The sequence below is a fragment of the Rutidosis leptorrhynchoides genome, chromosome 7 (assembly GCF_046630445.1).
Source record: "Rutidosis leptorrhynchoides isolate AG116_Rl617_1_P2 chromosome 7, CSIRO_AGI_Rlap_v1, whole genome shotgun sequence".
NCBI classification, from domain to species: Eukaryota; Viridiplantae; Streptophyta; class Magnoliopsida; order Asterales; family Asteraceae; genus Rutidosis; species Rutidosis leptorrhynchoides.
The window spans coordinates 298,101,224-298,107,223 of record NC_092339.1 but is presented as its reverse complement, the minus strand read 5'-3'; positions in this window follow the sequence as shown (position 1 = coordinate 298,107,223).

The window sequence follows — 6,000 nt, the reverse complement described above, 5'->3', positions numbered from 1 at the left end:
GGCTTCAAGTCTCTCTTTTCTCATTTTACTCGGGTAAGGAAGTGGTGGTTGGTATGGTTTAACATAAGGTTTATCCTTAACTGTGTTATCTTCATTAACCTTTTCAACTACCGGTTCTTTTTCCTTATCTTGATCAGATTGTGGTTCTTGTGGAGTAGGAATAGCTTCATCAGAAATTATAGGTATTTCAGGTGGTTTAAGTGTAATACCACTTCTTGTGGTAATGGCTTTAGCTGTTTCATTCCGGGGGTTAGCATTTGTATCACTAGGTAGACTTTCCGGTTTTCTTTCACCTATTAACCTTGCTAGGTTGCTCACTTCTTATTCCAAATTTTGAATAGAAGCTTGTTGATTTCTAAATGCTTGAGCATTTTGTTCATTCGTTTGTTTCTGAGATGTGAAAAATTGAGTTTGAGATTCAACTAGCTTCGACATCATATCTTCTAAATTTGGCTTTTTATCATCGGTTTGTGGTGGTTTGTTTTAAAAAACAGGTCTTTGCTGGTTGTAAGTATTATTGGATACTTGTTGATTGCTAGGACCTTGTTGGTTGTTGTATGGAACATTTCGGTTATAATTCTAGTTTTGATTGTAGATCGGTCTTGGTGGTTGATAATTATTCTAATAATTATTTCCAGGCCTTTAGTTTATGTATGAAACATTCTCTCTTTGTTCCATTGTTAGTTCAATACTGAGACAATCTTTTGTCAAATGTGGTCCTCCACACTGCTCACAACTAATTCGTATTGAGTGGATATCTTTAGTCATCTTTTCCATTCGTCTCTCGACAGCATCTATCTTTGCGGAAATGGAATCTAAGTCATGGCTAGAATTGGCTCTAGCTGCTTTAGATGATCTAACGATATCTTTTTCTTGGTGCCACTCATGTGAGTGGGAAGCAGTGTTATCAATAATTTTGTAAGCATCAGTTGCTGTTTTCTTCATATTGGAACCACCAGCTGCTATATCGATGTATTTTCTTGTAGTGATGTCGCATCCTTGGTAGAATATTTGTACTATTTGACAAGTGTCCAAACCATGTTGCGGACATCCTCTTAATAACTTTCCAAATCTTGTCCACGCCTCATATAGAGTTTCGTTTGGCTTCTGTGTGAACGTAACAATTTCTCCTTGAAGTCTTACGGCTTTAGATGCCGGAAAGAATTGTTTGAGAAATTTTTCAACTAAAACGTCCCATGTATCAATCGCTCCTTCAGGTAACGATTCCAACCAATCTTTGGCTTCTCCCTTTAAAGTCCAGGGAAATAACATGAGATATATCTGTTCATCCTCCACTTCTCTTATTTTAAATAGTGTTCAGATCCTATTAAAGGTACGAAGATGTTCATTTGGATCTTTCTTCGGTGCACCACTAAATTGGCATTGATTAGTTACCATATGTAGAATTTGTCCCTTGATTTCATAATCTGGCGCATTAATGTCAGGTTGAGTAATTGCGTGACCTTGGCCAGTGCGTTTAGCTCTCATTCGGTCTTCCATACTTAGAGGAAAGATTAATGGTTCAGGATCTATAAATTGTCCCTGAATATTCTCCGGATTCTCAATTGTGAGGTCGGGTTCAAAAAATGGATTATCGGAAATTTGAATTGGAGTAATTGGTCGACTGGATGACGATTCTAAAGAAAAATCAACGGCGACAATATTTGCTAGATGTCTTGATCGAGTTACAGGTGGTGAACGTACAAAAGGTGGTGAACGTTTTGCTCGGTGCATTCACTGAATATCCTATTAGTTATAACAATAAGAAAAATTATATAAGTTATCAAATTAATAGACTTTTCTGATTTTGCCCACGTTTCGAATAGCCAAAAGATGCAGCAGAGGGGCAGGATTCGTTTGGTCTCAATATAATTGAGTACTATTTGGCTCCAATAACCCAGTCCACGTACAAATCCAACTATTACTACGAACCAGAAAATTTTGATGTCTATCAATTTAACCACTTAAAATAATTTTTCGTTAAAGTTTAAAGAAATTTAGAGAGAAGAAATAGAAAAATTCTATGTCCTAAAAACTAGAATGTCGAGAAATAAGAAAGAAAAAGAGCGCGTCGAAAAACGTCGAAAAATAAAAAGTCGAAAAATAAAAATAAGAAAGTAGTGCGTCGAAACTTAAAAAGGAACTAAAAACTAAGAATTAAAAGTTGTGTCTAAAATATTAAAGCCTAAAAGAAAAACTATATCCCAAATGGCAATAACTTAAAAAGGTACTAAAATATAAAAACGGCGTCACAAAATCCTAAAGTACTTAAATCTTAGTCTAAAGAAAAAGCACTTAAGGGATTTTACGGCAAAGCCTAAAAATCTAGAAATAAAAATAACTATGGCAAAAACTATATCTTAAAACTAAAAACGAGCGAAAAATACAAATATTACGCTAAAACGAATAAAAAGGAACAAAATATAAAAATATACTTAAAGTTGTAAAAAGTACAATTTTTATAAAAATATTATTTTTATATTATTTATTTAATAAAACTACTAATTTTGTAATTTAATTAAACTAATTAAACTTAAAATACAAATTAATAACAACTAATACTAAATAATTAAATAACTAAACCTAATTAGGGTTATAATAATAAATATATATAATATACTCCGTAATTAATGCTGTTTTAGGGTTTACTGTGGCGTGTCAGACAGCTTCATGCGATCGCATGAAGTTTTGCCTTCGGGCTCATGCGATCGCATGAGCTAGGGTTACGGGCCAGGCCTTGGGCTGCTACAGTACGGGCCGAGTAGTTTTTATATTTTTTTTTCAGTTTTCTGTTTTAAATAAATACAAAATATTTAAATAAAATTTATATTTTTACAAACTTAAAAATAAAAATAAAGAAACTTTATAACACTTAAATATTTAACAAACTATTAAAAATATATAATTTTTTTGTTTTTCTTTTTATATTTTTGAATATATTATTTAAAAAGTATTTTTACAAAAGCGAATTTTTATAAAAGTAAACTTAAAAATTAAAAAATCTTTTTTTTATATAGCGTTGCGCTTCCGGCGTTTAAGCAGAATTGTCCCCGGCAGCGGCGCCAAAAATACTTGATGTTATGCGAGGTATATATAAAATAGTATTATTTTTGCAACGTAATACTATTAAATATGATACAATTTTACACAAGATATTTATTTATTTATAAAATGGATATACATAAACCTTGCTACAACACTTATAGGCAGTGTACCTAATCGTACAGTAGTGTAGTTTTTAGTAAGTCCGGTTCGTCCACAGGGAACTCTTAAACAAGCTTAACGATATATTAGTTTTAAATTTATAAAAATACAAATATATATATAAGTGATATTATTATTATAAAAGGGGGGTTTTACCGTTTAATGATCGGTTTGACGATTTTTAAAACTTTAGTCGCAGTTAAAACCTAATGTAAAATATTAAAAATAAATATAACTTAATTTAAAGCGTAAAGTAAATAACGATAATGAAATTGCGATAAATAAAAGTGCGATAAAATAAAATTGCGATAATTAAAGAGTACGATAATTAAAAGTGCAATTAAATACAATGATAATAAATAAAAGTGCGATAATTAAAAGTGCAATTAAATATGAAATAAAAGAATTATGCTTATTTAAACTTCCATAATCATGATGTTTGACGTGTTGATTTTTAGTTTATTCCCATGGGTTAATTGTCCTTTGTCCTGGATTATTCAATATGTCCGTCTGGTTTTTGTCCATAACAGTCCATCGGTCATAAATTTAAAGTGCGAGTGTCCTCCTCAAATTATTCTTATTCCCGAAGTCAAATATTCCAACTAATTGGGGATTCGAATTGTAACAAGGTCTTAATACTTTGTTAACAATTACGCCAAGTGTCCTTGTACATAATTTCACCCCTGTTTTAATAAGTCTATTAACTATTAATCCATTCCCGTGTCCAGTTAAATGAACGATTATTCGTACATATAAATACCCCGCCCATCGTATCCGATTGAGTGTATATGGTTATTTATAGGTATGTCCAATTGTAAATCTTTATATTAAAATTAACAAACTATCATTTAGTTAAACAAATATAAAGCCCATTAATAGCCCATAGTCTAATTTCCATAAGTGTCATTCTTTTATCCAAACCCCAATTATGGTACAAAGCCCAATTACCCAATTTTAATATTTTTAGCCCAACATCATGATTTCTTCGGCTTAAATAAGCATAATAATAACTTAGCTACGAGACATTAATTTAAAAATAACATTAACCATAACTTACAGTGATTAAAAATAGCATAGCGTTACACGGACAGAATTTCGACTTACACCCTTACAACATTCGCTAACATACCCTTATTATTAGAATTTAAAATTAAAATTAAAATATATATATATATATATATATATATATATATATATATATATATATCTCTTACGTATGAGAGAAAGAAGAAAAAGATGTAAAATTTCGTCCAAAACTCGCGAACTTTATAGGACCAGGCCTGGATTTCAGGGCCATGCGATCGCATGGCTTTTGTGCCTCCAGGCCATGCGATTGCATGGTGGTAGGTAACAGCTCACATGATTTTTGTTTCTTTGCTTGTCGACGTTTTAATAAATAAATATAATATATAAATAATTATAAGAATTATTTAAATATTATATTATATTTATGTGCATAGTTGACTTGTAATTTTTAGTCCGTTGCGTCGAGCGTTGAGAGTTGACTTTGGTCCCGGTTCCGGATTTTCGAACGTCCTTGCGTATAATTTAATATCTTGCACTTTGCGTTTCGCGTCTTGTACTCTTGTAATTTTGAAACGTTTCTCATCAATAATTGGAACCACTTTGATTGTATTTTGTACTTTTGAGCTTTTTGGTCGTTTGCGTCTTCAATTCATCGAATCTGTCTTTTGTCTTCACCTTTTATTATTTAAACGAATATCACTTGTAAATAGAACAATTTCAACTAAAAGCTTGTCTTTCTTGAGGGATAATGCTATGAAATATATGTTCGTTTTTAGCATTATCAGCAATTAAATATGAAATAAAGGAATTATGCTTATTTAAACTTCAGTAATCATGATGATTGACGTGTTGATTTTAGTTTATTCCCATGGGTTAATTGTCCTTTGTCCTGGATTATTCCATATGTCCGTCTGGTTTTTGTCCATAACAGTCCATCAGTCATAAATATAAAGTGCGAGTGTCCTCGTCAAATTATCCATATATCCGAAGTCAAATATTCTAACTAATTGGGGACTTAAACTATAATTACACTAAGTGTCCTTGTATATAATTCACCCCTGTTTTAATAAGTCCATTGACTATTAATCCATTCCCGTGTCTGGTTAAATGAACGATTATTAGTACTTATAAATATCCCGCCCATCGTGTCCGATCGAGTGTATATGGTTATTTATAGGTACGTCCAATTGTAAATCTTTATATTAAATTAACAAACTATCATTTAATTAAACAAATATAAAGCCCATCAATAGCCCATAGTCTAATTTCCACAAGTGTCGTTCTTTTGTCCAAACCCCAATTATGGTACAAAGCCCAATTACCCTGTCTTAAATATTTAGCCCAACATCATGATTACTTCGACTTAAATAAGCATAATAATAACTTAGCTACGAGACATTAATTTAAAAAGGTTGAACATAACTTACAATGATTAAAAATAGCGTAGCGTTACACGGACAGAATTTCGACTTACACCCTTACAACATTCGCTAACATACCCTTATTATTAATTAAAATTAAAATTAAAATTAAAATTAAAATTATAATATATATATATATATATATATATATATATATATATATATATATATATATATATATATATATACGTTTGAGAGTAAGAATAGAAAAAGATGTAAAACATTCGGCCAAAACACGCGAAATTTGAAAGGACCCGTTCATATATATTATAAATGATTCACAATAGTTGATTACATCGCGAGGTATTTGACCTCTATATGATACGTTTTACAAACATTGCATTCGTTT